We start from the raw sequence: 24,689 nt of genomic DNA, 5'->3' as shown, positions 1-24,689 counted from the left end.
CAAGACAATACAAATGACTCCAAAGTATTTGCAAAGCCATCTAATTTTTGTCATATTCTTTCAAAGAAAAGCTTGAATCATGTAAATTCATTAAATAGTAAAATATAACCTTATCTTCTGTTAGAATTCCTTATTAAAAAAAAAAAAAAGAATATGTATGACCAAGTGGGATTTATCCCAGGAATGCAAAGATTTTTCAATATCCACAAATCAGTCAATGTGATACATAACATTAACAAACTGAAAAATAAAAATCACATGATCATCTCAATAGACACAGAAAAAACTTTGGACAAAATTCAACATCCATTTATGATAAAAGTGCTCTAGAAAGTTGGTGTAGAGGAAATATACCTCAACATAATAAGGCGATATATGACAAACCCACAGCTAACATCATACTCAGTGGTGAAAAGCTGAAAGCATTTCCTCTAAGATCAGGAACAAAACAAGGATGCCCACTCTAGCCACTTTTAATGAATATAATATTGGAAGTCTTAGACACAGCAATCAGACAAGGAAAATAAATTTTAAAAATCCAAATTGGAAAGGAAGAAGTAAAACTGCCACTGTTTGCAGATGACATGACATTATTCATAGAAAGTCCTAATGATGCCATCAGAAAAAAACTAGAGCTTATCAATGAATTCAGTAAAGTTGCAGGATACAAAATTAATATACAGAAATCTGTTGTGTTTCTATACACGAATAACAAAGTATCAGAAAGAGAGTTTAAGGAACAATCCTATTTACCATTGCATCAAAAACAAATAAAATACCTCAGAATAAATCTAACTAAAGAGGTAAAAGACCTGTACTTGGAAACCTATAAAACACTTATGAAAGTAATTGAAAATGACACAGACAGATGGAAAGATATATTGTGTTTCTGGATTAGAAGACTTAAGATTGTTAAAATGACAGTACTACCCAAAACAATCCACAGATTCAATGCAATCTCTGTCAAAATACTGATGGTATTTTTCACAGAACTAGATCAAGTAATTTTAAAATTTATATGGAAACACAAAAGACCCCATATAGCCAAAACAATCTTGAGAAAGTAAAACAGAGCTGGAGGAACCATGCTCCCTGACTTCAGACTATACTACAAAGCTACTGTAATTAAAACAGACACATAGGTCAAGAGAACAGAATACAGTGCCCAGAGATAGACCCACACACTTAGAGTCAATTAATCTGTGACAAAGGAGGCAAAAATATACAGTAGAGAAAAGACAGTCTCTTCAATAAGTGGTGCTGGGAAAACTGGACAGTTACATGTAAAAGAATGAAATTAGAACATTATATAACACCATATGCATAAATATACTCAAACTGGATTAAAGACCTAAATCTAAACTGGAAACTATAAAACTGCTAGAGAAAAACTTAGGCAGAAAACTCTGACATAAGTGGAACAATATTCTTTTTTGGATACGTCTCCTAAAGTAAAGGAAATAAAAACACACAAAAAAAATGGGAACTAATTAAACTTAAAAGCTTTTGCTCAACAAAGGAAACCATTGACAAAAGGAAAAGAGAGCCTGCTGAATAGGAGAAAATTTTGCAAATGATATGATCAAAAAGGGGTTAATATCCAAAATATACAAACAGCTCATACAATTCAACATTAAAAAAAAAAAAAAAAACTTATTAAAAAATGGCAAAAGTCCAGAACAGACATTTCTGCAAACAGGACATGCAAAATGGCCAACAGGCACATGAAAAGATGCTCAATATCAGGGAAACCTTCAAGAAGGCGTAGGAGTAAGACATGGAGATCACCTTCCTCCCCACAAATACATCAAAAATACACCTACATGTGGAATAACTCCTACAGAACACCTGCTGAATGCTGGCAGAAGACCTCAGACTTCCCAAAAGGCAAGAAAATCTCCACATACCTGGGTATAGCAAAAGAAAAAAGAAAAAACAGAGACAAAAGAATAGGGATGGGACTTACACCTCTGGGAGTAAGCTGTGAAGGAGGAAAAGTTTCCACACACTAGGGAGCCCCTTCACTGGCAGGGACGGGGATTGGGCAGGGGGAAGCATCAGAGCCACCAAGGAGAGCACAGCAACAGGAGTGCAGAGGACAAAGAGGAGAGATTCCCACACAGAGGATTGGTGCTAACCAGCACTCATCAACCTGAGACGCTTGTCGGCTCACCCACCAGGGCAGGAGGGGGCTGGGAACTGAGACTTGGGCTTTGGAGGTCAGACCCCACGGAGAGGACTGGGATTGGCTGTGCGAAGACAGCCTGAAGGGGGCTAGTGCACCACAGCTAGCCAGGAGGGAGTCAGGGAAAAAGTCTGGACCTGCCAAAGAGGCAAGAGTCCATTGTTTCAGGTTGCGCGAGGAGAGGGGATTCCTGCCCCGTGTGCACACAGAAGGCAGAGCACCACCTAAGCAAACTCCAGAGACAGGCATGAGCCACAACTATCAGATCGGACAAGAGAGATGGGCATGAAATGCTAAAGTTGCCCCACTGCCACCAAGAATCCTGTGGGCAAGCACAGGTCACTACCTACACCTCCCTGGGAGCCTGTGCAGCACGCCACTGCCAGCGTCCCAACATGCAGGGACAACTTCCCTGGGAGAACACACAGCACGCCTCAGGCTGTTGCAATGTCAGGCCAGCCTCTGCTGCCACAGGCTCGCCCTGCATTCCAATTATGACTACTGTACCCCTCCTTCTCCCTGGCCTGAGTGAGCAAGACAGCATTAATCAGCCACTGCTTTAACACCATCCTGTCTGGGTAAGGAACAGATGCCTGAGGGGAGCCTACACACAGAGGTGGGGCCAAAACCGAAGCTGAACCGCAGGAGCTGTGTGAACAAAGAAGAGAAAGGGAAATTTCTCCATGCAGCCCCAGGAGCAGCAGATTAAATCCCCACAATCAACTTGATGAACCCTGCATTTGTGGAATACCTGCATAGACAACGAATGTTCTCAAAATTGAGGAAGTGGACTTTGGGAGCAAATGTAGACTTAGGGTTTGCTTTCTGCCTCTGATTTGTTTCTGGGTTTTATATTTATCTTAGTTTAGTTTTTAGTGCTTTTTATCATTGGTGAATTCGTTTATTGGTTTGGTCCCTCTACTTTTTAAATTTTTAATTTTTAATTTTATAATTTTTTATATTTAATTTTTATTTTTTAATTTTTTTTCCTTTTTTCTCTTTTTGTGAGTGTGTATATGTATGTTTCTTTGTGTGATTTTGTTTGTTTAGTTATGTTTTTACCTTTTGGTTTGGGGTACAATCTGTTCAGTTTGGGTTTTTTTTTGGTTTGTTTTTTCTTCCTTTTCTTCTGAGCTGAGTGACTGGCAGGGTCTTGGTGCTCTGGATGGGTGGCAGGCCTCAGACTCTGAGGTGGGGGAGATGAGTCCAGGACACTGGACCGCCAGAGACCTTCCAGCCCCATGTGATATCAATCAGCGAGAGTTCTCCCAGAGATTTCCATCTCAACACTAAGACCCAGCTCCACCCAACAGCCAGCAAGCTCCAGTGCTGGACGCCCCATGACAAACAACTAACAAGACAGGTACACAACCCCACCCATTAGCAGAGAGGCTGCCTAAAGTCGTATTAAGGTCAAGGACACCCCAAAACACACCACCAGATGCAGCCCTGCCCACCAGAAAGAATAGATCCAGCCCCACCCAACACATTACAGGCACCAGTCCCCTCCACCAGGAAACCAACACAAACCACTGAACCAACCTCACCCACTGGGGACAGACACCAGAAACAACAGGAACTACGAACCTGCTGCCTGTGAAAAGGAGACCCCAAACACAGTAAGTTAAACAAAATGAGAAGACAGAGAAATATGCAGCAGATGAAGGAGCAAGGTAAAAACCCAACAGACCAAACAAATGAAGAGGAAATAGGCAGTCTACTTGAAAAAGAATTCAGAATAATGATAGTAAAGATGATCCAAAATCTTGGAAAGAGAATGGAGAAAATACAAGAAATGCTTAACAATGACCCAGAAGAACCAAATAGCAAACAAACAATGATGAACAACACAATAAACGAAATTAAAAATTCTCTAGAAGGAATCAATAGCAGAATAACTGAGACACAAGAATGGATAAGTGACCTGGAAGATAAAATAGTGGAAATAACTACCACAGAGCACAATAAAGAAAAAAGAGTGAAAAGAATTGAGAACAGTCTCAGAGACCTCTGGGACAACATTAAACGCACCAACATTCAAATAATAGGGGTCCCAGAATAAGAAGAGAAAAAAAAAAGGGTCTGAGAAAATATGTGTAGAGATTATAGTTGAAAACTTCCCTAACATGGGAAAGGAAATAGTCAATCAAGTCCAGGAAGTGCACAGAGTCCCATAGAGGATAAATCCAAGGAGAAACACACCAAGACACATATTAATCAAACTATAAAAAATTAACTACAAAGAAAAAATATTAAAAGCAACAAGGGAAAAGCAACAAATAATATAAAAGGGAATCCTCATAAGGTTAACAGCTCATCTTTCAGCAGAAACTCTGCAAGCCAGAAGGCAGTGACAGGATATATTTGAAGTGATGAAAGGGAAAAACCTACAACCAAGATTACTCTACCCAGCAAGAATCTCATTCAGATTTAATGGAGAAATTAAAACCTTGACAGACAAACAAAAGTTAAGAGAATTCAGCATCCACCAAATCAGCTTTACAACAAATGCTAAAGGAACTTCTCTAGACAAGAAACACAAAAGAAGGAAAAGACCACAAAAACAAACCCAAAACAATTAAGAAAATGGTAATAGGAACATACACATCGATAATTACCTTAAATATAAATGGATTAAATGCCCCAAACAAGACACCGACTGGCTAAATGTATACAAAAACAAGACCTGTATATATGCTGTCTACAAGAGACCCACTTCAGACCTAGGGACACGTACAAAATGAAAGTGAGGGGATGGGAAAAGATATTCCATGCAAATGGAAATCAAAAGAAAGCTGGAGTAACAATTCTCATATCAGACAAAATAGACTTTAAAATAAAGACTATTACAAGAGACAAAGAAGGACCCTACATAATGATCAAAGGATCAATCCAAGAAGAAGATATAACAATTGTTAATATATATTCACCCAACATAGGAGCACCTCAATGCATAAGACAAATGCTAATAGCCATAAAAGGGGAAATCAACAGTAACATTATCATGCTAGGGCACTTTAACATCCCACTTTCGCCAATGGACAGATCATCCAAAATGAAAATAAATAAGGAAATGTAAGCTTTAAATGACATATTAGACCAGATGGACTTAATTGATATATATAAGATATTTCATCCAAAAACAACAGAAAACACTTTCTTCTCATGTGCTCATGGAACATTCTCCAGGATATATCATATCTTGGATCACAAATCAAGTCTTGGTAAATTTAAGAAAATTAAAATAGTATCAGTTATCTTTTCCAACCACAACACTATGAGACTAGTTATCAATTACAGAAAAAAAAAAGGTAAAAAATACAAACACATGGAGGTTAAACAATACGTTACTAAATAACCAAGAGATCACTGAAGAAATCAAAGAGGAAATCACAGAATACCTAGAAACAAATGACAATGAAAACATGATGACCCAAAACCTATGGGATGCAGCCAAAGCAGTTCTACGAAGGAAGTTTATAGCAATACAATCCTACCTTAAGAAACAAGAAACATCTCAAATAAACAACCTAACCTTACACCTAAATCAATTAGGGAAAGAAGAACAACAACAAAAAAAACCCAAAGTTACAGAAGGAAAGAAATCATAAAGATCAGATGAGAAATAAATGAAAAAGCAATGAAGAAAATAATAGCAAAGATCAATAAAACTAAAATCTGGTTCTTTGAGAAGATAAACAAAATTGATAAACCATTAGCCAGACTCATCAAGGAAAAAAGGGAGAAGACTCAAATCAACAGAATTAGAAATGAAAAAGGAGAAGTAACAACTGACACTGCAGAAATACAAACGATCATGAGAGATTACTACAAGCCACTAAATGCCAATAAAATGGACAACCTGGAAGAAACAGACAAATTCTTAGAAAAGTACAACCTTCCGAGACTGAACCAGGAAGAATAGAAAATATGAACAGACCAATCACAAGCACTGAAATTGAAACTGTGATTAAAAATCTTCCAGCAAACAAAAACCCAGGACCAGATGGCTTCACAGGTGAATTCTATCAAACATTTAGAGAAGAGCTAACACCTAGTGTTTTGCTAGTGGGAAGCAGCCGAATAGCACAGGGAGATCAGCTCGGTGCTTTGTGACCACATAGAGGGATGGGATAGGGAGGGTGAGAGGGAGATGCAAGAGGGAGGGGATATGGGGATATATGTATACATATAGCTGATTCACTTTGTTATACAACAGAAACTAACACAACATTGTAAAGAAATTATACTCCAATAAAGATGTTAAAAAAAACACATTTTTTTAAAAAGAAGTGATTAAAAAAAAATGATGCTCAATATCACTGATCATCAGCGAAATGCAAATCAAAACCACAATGTATATCACCTCTCACTGTCAGAGAGCTTTCATCAAAAAGAACACAAATAACGAACGTTGGCCAGGATGTGGAGAAAAGGGAACCCTCACACATTATTAGTGGGAATGTAAATTGATGCAGCCACTGAGGAAAACTATGGATGTTTCTCAAAAAACTAAAATTAGAACTACCATGTGACCAAGCAATTCCACTCCTGAGTGTATATCTGAAAAAAACAAAAACACTAATTCAAAAAGAAACATGAATCCCAATATTCTTAGCAGCATTATTTACAACTGCCGAGATATGGAAGCAAGCTAAGTGTCCATCAATGGATGAATAGATAAAGAAGATATTATATATATTACATGTAATATAGAATAAATATATTATGTAAATATATTAATGTAATACACATTATACATGTAATATATAATATATATTATATATAAACACACACACACACACACACATATACAATGTAATACTTCACAGCCATAAAAACAATGAGATTTGCCATTTGCAAATTTGCAAAATATGGGTGGACTTGCAGGGTATTATGCTAAGTGAAATAAGTCAGACAGAGAAAGACAAATACTGTATGATATCATGTAAATATGATAAAGAATACAACAAACCAGTGAATATAATGAAAAAGAAACAGACACACAAGTATAGAGACTAAACTAGTGGTTGGCAGTGGGAAGAGGGAAGGGGGAAGGGCAAGCTAGGGTTAAGGGATTAAGTGGTACCAACCATTATGTATAAAATAAACTATATGGATATATTGTACATCATGGGGAATATAGGCAGTATATTATAATAACTCTAAATTGAGTATAATCTTTAAAAATTGTGAATCACTATATTATACACCTGTTATTTACATATTATTGTACATCAACTATACTTCAATAAAAATTTTTGAAATAAAAATTTAAAATTAAAAAAATACAGAATAAACTCATCGACATAGGTCTTGGCAATAATTTGTTTTTAACATCTTTATTGCAGTATAATTGCTTTACAATGGTGTGTTAGTTTCTGCTTTATAACAAAGTGAAGCAGCTATACATATACATATAACCCTATATCTCTTCCCTCTTGTGTCTCCCTCCCACCCTCCCTATCCCACCCCTCTAGGTAGTCACAAATCACGGAGCTGATATCTCTGTGCTATGTGTCTGCTTCCCACTAGCTATCTATTTTACATTTGGTAATATATATAAGTTCATGCCACTCTCTCACTTCGTCCCAGCTTACCCTTCCCCCTCCCCATGTCCTCAAGTCCATTCTCTATGCCTACATCTTTATTCCTGTCCTGCCCCTAGGTTCTTCATAAACTTTTTGTTTGTTTGTTTTTGCTTTTTTAGACTCTGTATATATGTGTTAGCATATGGTATTTGTTTTTCTCTTTCTGATTTACTTCCCTCTGTATGACAGACTCTAGGTCCATCCACCTCACTACAAATAACTCACTTTTGTTTCTTTTTATGGCTAAGTAATATTCCATTGTATATATGTGCCACATCTTCTTTATCCATTCATCTGTCGATGGACACTTAGGTTGCTTCCATGTGCTGGCTATTGTGAATAGAGCTTGGCAATGATTTTTTAAATTTGACACCAAATGCAAATGTTAAAAAAGCAAATATAAACAAGTGAGACTACATCAAACTAAAAAGCTTCTGCACAGCAAACTATAAACAAAATGAAGAGGCAACCTATTGAATGGGGAAAAAATTTGCAAACCACATATCTAAGGGTTAATATCCAAAATATATAAGGAACTCATACAATGCAATAGTAAAAAGCAAATAATCAAACTTTTAAATGGCCAAAGGACTCAAATATACATTTTTGAAAGAAGACTTACAAATGGCCAAAAGGTACGTGAAAATTTGCTCAACACAACTACATCAGGGAAATGAGATATTACCTCTCACCTGTTAGGATGTCTATTATCAAAAAGACAAGAAATAGAAGGTTTTGGCAAGAATGTGGAGAAAAGGAAACCTTTATACACTGCTGGTGGTAATGTAAACTGGCCCAGCTACTATGGAAAACACATGGAGATTACTCAAGAAATTAAATATAGAACTATCATATGATCCAATAATCCCAGTTCTAGGTATATAGCCAAAAAAAACAAAATCACTATCTTGAAATGTTATGTACTCCCCTGTTCATTTCAACATTAGTCACAGTAGCCAAGGTATAGAAACAACCTATGTGTAGGTTGACAGATGAATGGATAAAGAAAATGTGATACATATGTATATATGTATGTAAACATATACTCACACAATGTAATATTACTGAGCCAAAAAGAAAGAAAATTCTTCCATTTGTGGCAACAAGAAGAACATGGAGAGCATTATGAACTATCCAGTGAACTATCTCAGACAGAGAAAGACAAATAAATACTGCATGGTATTGCTTATATGTGGATCAGACAGTATAATGGTGCTTGTCAGGGGCTAGTGGGGGTAAACAGGGAGAGGTAAAAGGGTGCAAACTTTCTATTATAAAATGAATAAGGTTTAGAATTTAATGTATAACATGGTGTCTATAGTTGATAATACTTAATTACATAGTTGAAATTTGCTAAGAGAGTAGAACTTAAGTTTTCTCACCAAAAACAGAAAAGATAAATATGTGAGTTGATGGATGTATTAATCAACTCGATGGTAGGAATCCTTCCATAACATATACATATATATATGTATCAAATCATCACACTGTATACTTTAAATCTTACAATTTTATGTGTCAATTATATTTCAATAAAGCTGTAAAAAACATTGTGGCATGTCATAAGCATTCACTAAATTGCTGTTTTTGCTAATATTAAAAATCACCATAGCCACGAAATTTGGATGTAGGAAAATGTACTATTTCTCTATTAATTTACCCCATAAGTCTCAATTCCCACTGATTATATCAACATTTGTCTGACTTAATCTATTTCTTCTGGGTGACTGGTCAAGTCAGACTTATCTCAATCACTTTTCCCTTTTCCTCACCTCTTGTACTTATCTAACTTCCCAGGGTGGGGTAAATGGAAGAGGACTGTGATTTTCCCTGGCAGTGGTGAAGACGCACTATCTTCCGGCCACACTGTGCTGTAAACAACCAACAAAACCTTTGTAGGCTCTCTGCATACACTTGCTATGACCTCCCATGGGTTTCAGTCATGAAGGTATACAGGGTCACTTTATGTAGGTTGTGATGTCCACCTGAGGGCCTTCTGGTCCACTCCTAATCACTTTATTTTCTCTCTCAGGAGCTTGAGAATTTGGGACATCTCTCCACATACTCAGTTTAAAGTCCAGGAATGTTGAGTGCATTCAAGCCCCTCTTTCTCTGCACTTTGGCTACCCTACAGTTCCAGCTCCATGATGCAATCAGGGCTGCTCTACATACCATGCCATCTTCCTGGGCTATGACTTTGAAGAAGGCACAACATTTTAAGGGTTTTTTTTTAATTTTTCTCACTCAACTATGATAACATCTCTAATCCCACTCATATATATAAGCTGTCTTCTCCATTTATATTCAAGATTTTTTGGGGTTTTTTTTGGTTTTTTTTGTTTTTCCTAGGACTGGAAAGAGCTTTAAGTTCCTCTTTGTGTAGCATAAAAACTACCTTTTGTGTTATCCTTTATTTTATTCTTTTTCGGATCAACTTTATACTGAGTTTTTAGACTCTGAATCCTATCCTCACTCAAAAAGCCCAGCTTTTGTTAATCAAACTGTTTTGTATTTCAAATCTATATTCTCAAATATAAGTTTTAGAAATCCAATTAGCAATTCCTCTGGCTTTTTATTCTGAGCCATATTCATACTACATTTGAGAGAAGTGTAGATGAAAAGCTATTGCAACTGTCAGAATCATGAGGAAAGGTACAGCATACTGTGGTTCTCAAGAGGAAAGAAACTTCTGTTAATAGTTGAACATAGAATTGCTATATTTTTAATCACTTAAGATGAAATTCCACCCAGATATAAGACTAATAGATTTTGCATAGGTAGAAAGATGATTAGATAGATGATAGATGGATAGATAGATAGATGATGGATAGGTAATTTGTTTTTTCTCCATTAAAAAAGTCTCACTTTATTAAGTGTTGAGGATGAAAAGATTGCACAAAAAGAGAGTCCCTGTACTTCTTGAGTTTACAGTGTGTTTTTGTCTTTATTCTCTCATAAACATTTTTGGGTTGCTAACCTCTTCCCCAATGTTTCCATTTGGTATCTGGTAAGCTCATATTCACTCTAGAATATCCAACTAAAGAAAATCACTTCTTTTACACAAAGCTCCTTCTGAATACCCCATGCAAAATCATAAGCTTCTTCCCTTGTGGTCCCTCAGCATATTCTTTACACCTCTATCACCTAGATTCTCACATTGAAATTGTGAATCTTGGCTCTTTTTCAGTTAGTTTCCCAAGAGAAACTATTTTGACTTTTTCAATTCTGCATTTCATTTATGTTGCACACTTACTGTTATAAAATGAAGAGAGGGAAGGAAAGAAAGGAAGGAAGGAAGGAAGGAAGCAAGGAAGGGAGGGAGGGATGGAGGGAAGAGGAGAATGAAGGGAGATATCAAAAGAAAGCAAGAACCAAGAGATCGAAGGACAGAAACATCACTTTAAATATTAATTTGAGAGATAATTAAGCATATTCATTTTGATTAATCAAAGAATAAGACGAAAGTCTGTACCACATTATTCCCTTTAATAAGACAGTTGAATCAGTCATGGCTTCTATTAGTAAACTAGAGTGGTAGAGGGGACTGGGTGTTTAATATTTGCCTAAATAATTTGGGCAATGAAAAAAGTTCGTGGAAGAAATAGGAAAAGAGAGAGCTATATGAACCTTTATCCTAATAAGAGAAACAAGAAGCTTACCATCTTGTCACATGACTAACAAAGTGTGTAACAAATTCCAAAGAGAGCCAGAAAACCAAAAATTCTCTTAGAGCATGTTTCTACTTCTTACTTTGGAAAAGAAGTGAGCTCCAATGACTGAAGGAATTTAAGGGTGTGCAGAATTGAGATGCTGTAGAAAATATTTTACTGTTGGAGATTTGGAGTGTTGTCAGCAAGTCACTAGAACATCAAGAGGTGCTTTGGGAGTGATTAGGGGTGAAAATATTAGAGCAACAGATCAACTTCATCGTATTCAAGCTTAAAACCCCTTCCTTAATAACTTCTCTATATTCCCAAATTATGTACCCACTATATTTTCTAATTATGTCTTTATGTATCTGCAACTTCTTTTGAGCTGAATTCAAGTACTCTCACGTGGTATTCCTAGACTCAGCAAAGTGGCCCATAGTAAGTTCTGTACAAGTACTGGTTGAAGTGAACAAATAAGCATTTCTTTGTTGGATGATGAAACATTACTGCAGAAGAGTGTGGAATAAAGATGCACAGGTGGAGTAAAAACCAGAAGTGGCACATGGCAAAATAGTTGAAATATTACAGCTAAGACAGCTAATTTTTCCTTCCAGGATGTGAGAGTGATTTTTTATAATCTTACTCTTTTCAGGATACAGATAGCCTGGGAGACATTGCAAAACAAATAATATCTACATCAACACATAGTTTTTCTTTTCTCAATTTTTCTACATGTTTGTAAGAGAAAGCATTCGACCTTTTGGTAAGATATATTTATCAGATTTCAGAATGAATACTCAAACAAAATAAGAAAGGAATGTATTCTAAAGCACCAGAGGCTCTTCATTCCATGGGAATTCTAACAATAACATGCATAGGTAGCTGCTGCTTTGGTTAATTGCCTCTACTCTCTTTGTCTTAGGCCATACCAAAAAAAAAAAAAAAAAAAAAAAATCTAATTTATATTCTACCTGAATTTCTGTCATGAACCTGTGATGATTCTCTTGGTTGCTTATGCACCAAAACAAAGGGGAACAATATAGCAGGGAAACAAATTGAAGTGATGGGAACATAGAAAAGGAATGGGGAAAAGGGGGAAATAAATGAAGGGAAAGAGTGAGAAAAAATAAAAGAGAGGAAAGAGATGATATGGGAAACAAGCAAAGGAAACGAGATAAAATAAAAAGTAGAGAAAAGGCACACTGGAAGCAAAATAAGGGAGAAAGTAAAAGAAAACCCCTCAGAGCTGAGATCATTATAGTCTTGTTAAACCACCCCCATAAGTTGAATTTACTCCATTTTTTTAATCATTAAGCAGTGTAGTATCATTTAATAGAATCTTAGTGTTCCTAATAAGTAGTATATTGATCTCTGAGTTTTAATCTGATCTAAAATAGAATATACATTGATTTACTTATTTAAAAATTTTAAATGTTTATAAACATATCAGTAGATAACCATCTTACTGAATAGTGAAGATCATACTACTCTTTATGGGTGAAGAAATTGAGACAGAGGGTCAGGCTAACTTACTGCATTAGTTAAGGTTAGCCAAAAACTCTAAAAAGAGACTCTGAATCTATAATCACTAAAAACAATAACTTTTTGTTATTTGCTCACATAACAGTTTAGGGCAGTTATTGTAGGTTGTTTGTGCCTCTCTTCCATATACTGATTCAGTGACCCAGGCTTCAGAATTCCATTTGGGGAGAATCAGACTGTCCTAGCACCTTCTCTTCTTTTGCCTCATACTTGAGAAAAAGAAAGATGTGGTTGGAACATGGGTATTCTCTTAAAAGCCTGGAAATAACTCACATGATTTCTGCTCATCTTCTATTGGAAAGAATGTAGCCACATGGATGCATCTACTGAAAAAAATTATCCTAGACATTATTTTACTTGGCCTTTCAGAAGCTCCTGACATCAATGACATATCCCTTCTCCCTAATGAACTCTCTTCACATGGCTTTTAGGATTCAATACTCTCTTGAATGTATTCTTATATCATTGCCTGTTCTTTTTCAGTCTCCTTAACTGTTCTCTTCTCCTTGACCTCTTAATGTTAGAATTATCCAGGGCTCAACCTCTTAATCTATCATCTTCCTCATCTATAATCATCAGTCCTTTGGAGATATCATCCAGGTGTGTGGTTTAATGTGTGATATATGCTGTCTACTCCCCAAAGCATCCAACTCAGACCTCTCTCAAGAATTCCAGCCATTTTTTATCTAACTGCACACTCAACCTCTTCACGAGGATATGTAATGTATATCTCAAACTTCACTTGTCCAAAACTTAACCAATGTTCTCTCTCCTTAAACCTGCTCTTTATAATGCCTTCCCCAACTCAGCTGTTGACAACTCCATCCTTCTAATTGCTCTGGCTGAAAAACAGAATCCCTAACTTCTTTCATTTTCACAACTCACATACAATGCAAGAGAATGTCTGCTTGATTCTACCTGAAAAATATGCAGAACCCCAGCAATTCTCACCACTTTTGTTCACCTCAACCTGGTCCATGTCTCTTCCAGTTTATTTCCCAACTGCTTTCACAATGCCCTTCTGCTGGTGGAAGTTTGGTAGCCTGAGGACAGTTTTAAGGTCTGAACAGTCACAGACATTTTAGGCAAAGTTCACAGTTTACGTGTCAATAAAATTCCCTCAAAAACTTGGTAGTTTTCTCGGAAATGTGACAAGAAAAATAAATTGTGATGATTACTGTCAAAAAAAAAAACTTGGTAGTTCTCTGATATGCTTTGTTTCCAGCATATTCTGTGTGCTGGTGGCACAACCAAATTTCTTTGTTAGACATCATTATTAGTCCCACTGTATTTTTATAACCTTGATTTGCTGTCAGTTCTCTCTCCAAACTTAATAGTAGCTATACCTTGAAGCTACTTGAAATAATGAGCTTAAATTTTTTCAAATCTCTCCCCATTTTTTGGATTCTCTCTTTTCTTCCTTCTCTTTACAAATCTATCAATTCCCACCTAACCTCATCTCCTGTAGTATCTTGCCAAAAGATGTAAGTAGTAGTCAACAGATAGTGGCCTTTTGTTTTTTCAACCATTTCCCATAGATCTAAAAGCTCAACACATATTTGTTCTACCTTCTAATTTATCTCATATGATAGTTTTACCAAATGTTTATCACAGCTTGACAGGACTCTCTCGCTTTCTAAACTTCAAAAAAAGTTTTTGCACTATCAACTAAACCAGGATCACAACTTTTAATTTTGTTATGGCAACACCCCACCCCCCAACTTAATATAAATTTCTGTACAAGCATACCTTGTTTTATTGTGCTTTGCTTTATTGTGTTTCACAAATACTGTACTTTTTTACAAATGGAAGATTGTGGCAACCCTACATTGAGCAACTCTATCAGCATCATTTTTCCAAAAGTATTTGCTCACTTCATGTCTCTGAGCCACATTTCTCTAATTCTCACAATATTTCAAACGTTTTAATTATTATTATATTTGTTATGGTGGCCTGTGATCAATGCTCTCTGATTTTACTAATATAGTTGTTTTAGGGTGCCATGAGCCACACTCACAGAAGATTGCAAACTTAACCCATAAATGTTGTGTGTGTTCTGACTGCTCCATTGACTGGCCAGTCCTCTGTCTCTCTCCTTCTCCTTGGGCCTCTCTGTTCCCTGAGACACAACAATATTGAAATGAGACCAGTTAATAACCTTACAATGGCCTCTATGTGTTCAGTAAGAGAAAGAATCTCTCACATTAAGTCAAAAGCTAGAAATGATTAAGCTTAATGAGGAAGGCATGTCAAAAGTCAATACAGGCTGAAAGCTAAGCCTCTTGCACCAGTTAGCCAAGTTGTGAATGCAAAGGAAAATTTCTTGAAGAAATTAAGAATGCTACTCCAGTGAACACACAAATGATAAGAAAGAAAAACAGCCTCATTGCTGATATGGAGGAAGTTTGGTGGTCTAGATAAAAGACCAAACCAACCATAACATTCCCTTTAGCCAAAGCCTAATCCAGAGCAAGACCCTAACTCTCTTCAATTCTATGAAAGCTGAGAAAGGAGAGGAAGCTGCAGAAGAGAAGTTTGAAGCTAGCAGAGGTTGTTTCATGAGGTTTAAGGAAAGAAGCCACTCCATAAAATCAAAGTGCAAGGTGAAGCAGCAAGTGCTGATGTAGAAGGAGCAGCAAGTCATCCAGAATATCTAGCTAAGATAATTAATGAAGGTCATTACACTAAACAACAAATTTTCAATGTAGACAAAACAGCTTTCTATTGGAAGGAGATGCCATCTAGGACTTTCATAGCAAGAGAAAAGTCAATGCCTGGTTTCAAAATTTCAGAGGACAGGGCTTCCCTGGTGGCGCAGTGGTTGGGAGTCTGCCTGCCAATGCAGGGGACATGGGTTCGGGCCCTGGTCTGGGAGGATCCCACATGCCGCGGAGCGGCTGGGCGCGTGAGCCACAATTGCTGAGCCTGCGCGTCTGGAGCCTGTGCTCCGCAGCAAGAGAGGCCGCGACGGTGAGAGGCCCGCGCACCGCCATGAAGAGTGGCCCCCCTTGCTGCAACTGGAGAAAGCCCTCGCACAGAAGCGAAGACCCAACACAGCCATAAAAATAAATAAATAAATAAATAAATAAAAATACATTAAAAAAAGAAAAAAAAAATTTCAGAGGACAGGCTGAATCTCCTATTAGGGGCTAATGCAGCTGGTGTCTTTAAGTTGAAGCTGATGCTGATTATCATTCCAAAAATCCCAGGGCCCTTAAGAATTAGACTGAATCAACTCTGCCTGTGTTCTATAACTTGAACAACAAAGCCTGGATAACAGTGCATCTGTTTAAAAGATGACTTACCAAGTATTTTAAACCCACTGTTGAGAACTACTGCTCATAAAAAAGATTCCTTTAAAATCATTACTACTCATTGACAATGCACCTGGTCACCCAACAGTTCAGATGGAGATGTACAACAAGATTAATTTTTTCATGCCTGCTAACACAACATCCATTCTGCAGCCCATGGATCAAGAGTAATTTCAACTTTCAAGTCTTACTTTTTAAGAAATAAATTTTGTAAGAATATAACTGCCATAGATAATGAGTCCTCTGATGGATCTGGACAGAGTAAATTGAAAACCTTTTGGAAAAGACTCACCATTCCAGATGCCATTAATAACATCTTGGATTCCTGGGAAGAGGTCAAAACATCAACATTAATAGGAGTTTGGAGAAGTTGATTCCAACCCTCAAGGATAACTTTGAGGGATTCAAGACTTCAGTGGAGGAAGTAACTGCTGATATGGTGGAAATAGCAAGAGAAATAGAATTAGAAGTGGAGCCTGAAGATGTGACTGAATTGCTGCAATCCATGATAAAAGTAACAGATGAGGTTGCTTCTTTTTTAAAGAAATTCTACTGTAGGTAAAATGCTATCAAACAGCATTACATGATACAGAGAAATTGTACGTGAAAGGAAGAGTCAATTGCTGCAACAAGCTTCATTGCCATCTTATTTTAAGAAATTGTCACAGCCACCACAAACTTGAGTAACCACCACCCTGGTCAGTCAGCAGCCATCAATACTGAGGCAAGATCCTCCATCAGCAAAAGGATTATGACTCACTAAGATGATGTTCAGCACTTTTTAGAAATAAAGTATTTTTAAATTATGGTATATACATTGCTTTCTTTAGACATAATGCTACTGCACACTTAATAGACTACAGTAGAGTGTAAACATAACCTTTATATGCACTGGGAAACCAAAAAAATCCTGTGCTTCACTTTACTGCAATATTTGATTTATTGCAGTGGTCTGGAACTGAATCCAAGATATCTCTGATGTATGCCTCTATTCTTATGAGCTTCAATGAGAGATTGAAGAAAATAGAGGCTGACTTCTTGTTCATATAAAAGGTAGCTCCTCTCCATGTATTGATACAAGAACCTGGACCATTTTATATTTCCATTCTATCCATCCCTTAAGATCCTTCTGTCATATGTATCCAGAAAACAAAAGAGAAAGAAAGTACAAAGACAGGGTTTCTCTTAAAATCTCTGGCCTGGAAATAACTCACAGTAGTTTTACTCACATTAGACAAGAGAGAACTTGGTCCACATATACTGCAAGTGGGGCTGGGAAACGGTTTATCCATATATCCATTACTATACTATAAATGAATAAAATACTTAAAATGGAAAAGGAAGAGGATGGATTTTGGTAGAGAGCTAATCATCACCATTATTAATTAGAGCCTTGGTTCTTAGATATTAAGAGGAAATAGAAATCAAATGTCTTGCTTTAGACTTTTAATAAGTACGTTAGAGTAGGCATAGTATAAAATTCAAATTTATAAGGTAAATGGACAAATAGCTAAAGTATAAATCAGTGAGAAATTGTAGGATAGGTATACCCTGTGTTTAGGTATTTCCATTACTTAAACTAAAGATTCTAGAAGGAAAATAAGCTAATAAAAGCATTATTAAAGTATCTCTTAAACTATCACCTTGAGAGTCATGGTAATAATTTGGAAACCACAGGAAGAATAAGGACTAAGTCCCAATTTTAATAACAGTTTCACTCAAAATTAAAATAATTTAAAATATTTTGATATGTGGATTTTCCTTTTTTGGAATACAATAGGGTGTTCTGAATAATAAATAACATTCATAGAAAACTGAATGGTTTATAAATCCCATAAATTATTGGTATAGTGTCATTTATTTTCTAAATATGAAAATTTAACATAGAGCAAGATAATATCTCCTGCTTAATTTAAAATATTTCCTTATGTACAAAGTGGTTCAACTTGAGACATAAATAGAACCTAAGAAGTTTATATTACTTTAGTCCTGTACACAGCGGAAACATTTCTTTAGGTGAAAATGAAGAGGAAATAAATGTAATGCATTTTATACCATTGCTAAACTTTAGGTGAGATTCTCATCTAAAAAGAATCCTCAGCAAAAATTTACATATCTTTGAAAATCAGGCCTTCTGATGTAGGAAATGATGAAGCCATAATCACATCAGTGAACTCACTTTGTATTGAAGTTTACAGGTTCATCTAACTTCATTAAGTTTTTCCCCCTTATTATTGCTGAAACGGAAAGATGGCAGGTGAATGTAGAAATTAATCCATTAGAGTGAACATGTTTCCATTTCAAAGTATGTTAATTTCGTTTCTACTTTGTCAACTTTAATTTGTCACTGAACCTAAAATGGGATAATTGCGCCAACGTTTAAGTTCCCATACACAGTCAAGGTTTTTCCTAATTTTATAAAATTACATTTAGATCCGTTGTCACTGCTTAATGTATTACAAGGTAACATGTGTTGAGACTTGGTTCCCAACATGTCAAATTAAATCAAAATATAAATTAATTCAATGACAACTCCTTATTGATATTTGCTCATTATGCTGTAAATAGATTGTGTGTGGAATCTCTGCAATTTAACCTAAAATTATACAAAGTACTTTTACATTAAAGCATTATTTGTCTTTAAAAGCCTGGATGTTCACTGTGCCAAACCACAGGTGCAATGATGCTTCATTTATTTATTATTTTGGTTGGCGAGACGGTGCAGCAGATGAAGAAGTGAAGACACCTTCTAAAAACCAGAACTAATTTCAAGGATTCTATCCACTGATAATTCGCTATGAATAGTCAGGATGGAATTGAAACAGCTTTGAAAATTAAGGGCACAAATTTTTATACTCAAAATATTTATTTTCTCTATATCTCCAACTCTAAGTTATTTGATTAAAAAACACTTATTCTAATGTAGGATTTCTTTTTATCAGTCACACCTTCGTGTAAATGAAAATATCTCATAGATAAAAGAATTTGTTATGTTAAGCAGGAAAAGAAGGGATGAAGGCTGAAGAGCTGTGATACAAACACATAAATGTTTATTTAGAGGAGGAATGAATAAACAATGAGTGAGAATAAAGGCAAATAAATTTTAACACTTCTGAATCCTACACTAACAGTTTTACCTTCTGATTATGTCATCTACCATATTACACCATTTACTTAGTATAATTTAGCAATTACTTCCCATTAAAGCATATCTATTACACCTCCCACAAAATGCCGACACTAAAAAATTTAGGGAAAAAAATCATCCACTTAATAGGTAACAAATAAGTCTCTTATAAAATATTTTCAAAATATTTTACAATATATAAATATTTTAGGGTATTTTGTTTAAAATAATTTTATAATACAGCTATTATATTAATATTCTTGAGTATAACTACATACTAAATATCTAAAACATCTTATAGATTTTTATTTTCTTCCTAAATAATTCACCAAAATAGGACAAACTAATTAGATTTCCCTCATTACAGTTGTTAAAATAAATTAATACATTTTATCCACAGTGATGTTACTGCCAAAAAGAAATCAGAACTGTATAGAATCTGTGCCCAAAGTTTTGTCATATTGAAAGACCAGAAAATTCATATTAATGTTACGTATGAAAATTATTGGTTATTAGGATGAATTTCCCAAGTTCATATATTTGATGAAATAGTCTTTAAAATCCTATATTTTTATTTAGGAATTTATTTCTCTTGACTAAATCATCTCACCCTTATTCTTGCTGTGTTTGCACTGAGTGAGGTAACTTCAGAAAAAGAATATGGAATTCATCTTTATCTACTTCTGATTTTATTTAAATCTGTAAGAAACATCCTATTTTTGATATTCTGTCAGCTTCTTTACATTTCATAAATTTCCAGTGACTACTGAACCAAAGAAAAGGAAATTAAAACTTAAATCTAAAAATATTAGTTACAAAATTAAGAGTTCAGCATAGAGCCATATTTATAATTCAGAAACACTTTTTAAAAATTTGTCTATTTTTCCAGTCATTGATATACAATTGTTTTTTGTTATGACCACAGTAAATTGCAAATATTTTTTCATCATTTTGAAGATGTATTTTAATTATAAAGCACAGTACATTGTTATGGTAAAAAATCAGTTTTTATTACTATTCAGGTAAGTTACTTTACAATCATAATTTTATATAATAATTTTAAATATAATTAGTAAGGAAATATTTATTGCTCTTAAAAGGAAGACACCACCAAGTACATAAAGATCAAACAATATAACTTTTATAGATTCAAAAGAGTTGTGGTGATTTTGATGAGTTATATAGAATCAAACCTAATTCTTCATGAATACTAAACAATGCATATATATCATACAATACAGATCGATAAACAATATTGGTAAAGTATATATTAACTGAATAAATGCAATTTAAATAGTTTTATCAGTTGCATAATAGTTAATTATTTTAAATGTATATTTATTTACAAATATGTATTTTCAGCTTCACTGATCCCTCATTAATTCACATGTTTTTTTTAGTCTTCTTGGGTTATCTAGATATAAAATTATACAATCTGGAATAATAATTATGTATCCTTCTTTTCTCTCAATCCAGCTTCACATGTAACTTGCTAAATTTTCAGGCCAATATTAAATACCATATTTTTTAGATTCTAAGATACATTTTTTTCACATTTTCACACTTCCAAAATGTAGGTGAATCTTATATTTGTTATCTACATTTAGTGTGATTGTGGTTTTAAAAAACAAAACTATCGTTAAACTGAAGGTATTAATAAAATTTTATATTATCTTAGAGTGTGAGCAACATGATAATTATGGAATTTATAGTAACGTTTTTCCTTTCTTGTTTTTAACTTTAATAATTCTAGTAATTCAACTTTAATTGCAATAATACTAAAGGCTAACATTTATTGAGAACTTACCATGTGCAAAGGGCTGTTCTAAAGGCATTTATTTTTATTAACTTACTTAATCCTCAAAAAGCTGTGAGAGGAGATACTATTTTCATGTATATATTTCTGACGAAGAAACTGCAACACAAAGACCTGCTAAGGTTTATGCAGCTGGTATATGGTAGAACTTGGGGGTGGGGTGATTGACAATCTGTCTTCGGACAGGCTATGCTATCCAACTTTACTATAGCTGTTAGCTGAGAGTTTACTACAAATAATCTTTGTGTTAAGTTCATAATGCATAATGCCTAATTCTTTAATGACTCTTTCTGTTTAAAACAGTAATGGGCTTTAGTTTCTATCGAATCAATTTCAACAATTTTCAATAAGCATATAAATGGTCTTATTTGTCATACAAATATTTTTTATTGTTTCTCTTCTGAAAACTGGATAAAATATCTATATAAGACAAAAAATTCATGTAGACAAAAATGTAGAAAAATGCTTAATATAGAGCACAAGTTTTATCAGAGTGTTTTATCAATAGTATGAGTATTTTATTTTTATTAACACATTATTTATTGTGTTTTTACCTTCATGAATTTTATTCTTACTTTCCATGGGACTAATATTTATTACTTTTCATCCATTCTGTGAATAAATTATTTTGTTGTGGTATATTATTCTGTTAGTATATTGGCTTTATTGCTCTTTCTTGCAAAGGAAAATGTATTTACAATTATTTGTTTCAGCATTATCAATATTTACCCCTGGACCAATCAGTCCCAGCCAGGGACAGGGTGAACTGGCATACAAATCCTCCTTTTTTTTTTCTTTACTTTGAAATATACTAAACATGTTTGTAAAATATAAAGACCAACTGAGGAAATTCTTCTTTTGAAAGATACTGTACATCTTTATCCAGGAAGATGAAATTTCTATTCATTTAGTGAAGTTTTATTGCTTTATTGTCATGAAAGGCACACACATTTTTATCTGTTGATATATTTTCTAGCTATCTCAAGCTGGTGTATAAAATCTATTTTCTATCACGTCTGTATTTTTTTATTCATCAGTCTTACAAAATTTTATTTCTGATTATAATAACATCTTTAGATTGAGATGGGGGAGATTTGTATGTAAGCAATCATATGTCCTAAACAATGACAGTTTGTTTCATCTGGTGAATTTCTTATAGCTATTATTTCTTTTTGTTTGTCTAACTGCAGTGGTTAAGACATATTACAATGTTGAATAATATGGTGTAGGTAAATACATTATGATCTTCATGATTTAAAGGAAATCCATGTCACTTTGAAGGGTGCTTTTTGTCTGATATATTTCTTCATGTTTAGTAAATGATTTTCTCTTCCTAAGTCTCTTCATTATAAATGGATACTTTTTATTTTTTATTTTTTGTGTATATGTTAATGTGTTTGCTTAACTTTTATACTTTACTCTTTTAATGTGCATATTACATTAAAATATCTTATAATATTAAACAAAACATGAATTTCTAGGATAACTAAATCTTCGTTATTATATATTCTGGTTTTGTTTTGTTTTGCTAATATATTGTTCCAGAATTTTGCAAGTATGTTTATCACTGAGATTTGTTTATAATTTCATTTTTTGTCCTGAAGTCTTATTTTAGTATCTAAAATCTAGTTAAATCCAGCATCACATAAAGAGGCATGTATTCTCTCTTTTCTATTCCATGGAAGAGATTGGTAAAGTAAAAATATCTGTGACACAAACTTTTACAAAAACTCATCTACAAAGCTATCTGAACTTAGTTCATCTGAGGGACTCTTTTGAATTTCATATTTAATTTATTTAATTGCTATATAACTTTTCACTATTTCTATTTCTTCTTGAGGTGGCTTTTGAAATTTACTTTTTCTAGGGAAATAGACATGTCATCTAAAATTTCAAGTTTAGTGGCATAAAATTATTCACACTCATGTATATATATGCTTAGTTGTACAGTTATTCCCGCTTTTATGCCTTATACAATTTATGTATCTTTACTCTATTGCTTATTATTTTCCTTGATTATTTTGAGCTAGTGGTGTGTCTTTTATTAGTTGTTTCAAAGAACCAACTTTTGGTTTAATGTATCCGTTCTATAGTATGCCTGTTTTCAATCTCCTTAAAGTTTATGTTTATTTCATTCATTTTATCCTCTTTCATTCTGTCGATTGCTCTTTTTCTTAACCTTTAAATTAAATACTTAGCTCATTAACTCTCAACTTTATTTTATTTTTAATATTTAATTATTTATTTATTTATTTATTTATGGCTGTGTTGGGTCTTCGCTTCTGTGCGAGGGCTTCCTCCAGTTGCGGCAAGCGGGGGCCACTCTTCATCGCGGTGCTTGGGCCTCTCGCTGTCGCGGCCTCTCTTGTTGCAGAGCACAGGCTCCAGACGTTCAGGCTCAGTAGTTGTGGCTCACGGGCCCAGTTGCTCCGCGGCATGTGGGATCTTCCCAGACCAGGGCTCGAACCTGTGTCCCCTGCATTGGCAGGCGGATTCTCAACCACTGGGCCACCAGGGAAGCCCTCGACTTTATATTTAATATGAATATTCAATATTATACATTTGCCTCTAAACACCACTTTAGAAGCATCACCCATATTTAATATGTGGTATTTTAACAATTGTCTACTTTAATATTTTCTAACACCAGCTATATTTTTAACTCATGAGTTATCTAGAACTGTTCATTTTTGTTATTTCTAAGCATATAAGCATTTTCTTGTAGTTCATTTATTGTTGATTTCTATATAAATTACTTTATGTTCAGGAAATTAGAAAATTTTGAGCTAGCTTAATGATTTTGAATGTGGTGAATTTTAATGAAAAGTTCCATGTGTGATTAAAACAAATGAGAATCCCACTAATTTTCAGCTGAACTATTCTTATATGGCTATTATAAATAGAAGCAAATTTGTTCATAAAGAAAGATAAATTAATTTGTTTCTTGTATAATTCATTATTTTTAAGGTCTTTGTTACTTGCAGAGAAAAACAATCCTAATAAATACAATCAGGAAGTGATGATAATGGATAAATAAAAAAGTACCTTCCTCTGTGGCATGACAATAATTCAACAAATTTCCATAATATATAACATGAGCCTTTCATGACATATTCTATTATAATTTCTCTATTGAGTTTTATTCTCTGTATTTTTCATTTTTTTAACTTTATATTGGAGTATAGCTGATTAACAATACTGTTTTAGTTTTAGGTGTACAGCAAAGTGATCCAGTTATACATATAATTGTATCTATTCTTTTTCAAATTATTTTCCCATTTAGGTTATTACAGAATATTGGGCAGAGTTCCCTGTGCTATACAATAGGTCCTTTGTTGGTTATCTACTTTAAATATAGCAGTGTGTATATGTCAAACCCAAACTCGCAATCTATCCCTCCTCCAACCCTTCCTGCCTGGTAACCATAAGTTCTTTCTCTAAGTCTGTGAGTCTGTTTCTGTTTA

The sequence above is a fragment of the Balaenoptera acutorostrata genome, chromosome 17, assembly GCF_949987535.1.
Source record: "Balaenoptera acutorostrata chromosome 17, mBalAcu1.1, whole genome shotgun sequence".
NCBI lineage: Eukaryota > Metazoa > Chordata > Mammalia > Artiodactyla > Balaenopteridae > Balaenoptera > Balaenoptera acutorostrata.
The sequence above is the reverse complement of the archived record's forward strand: the minus strand, read 5'-3'. Positions refer to the sequence as shown.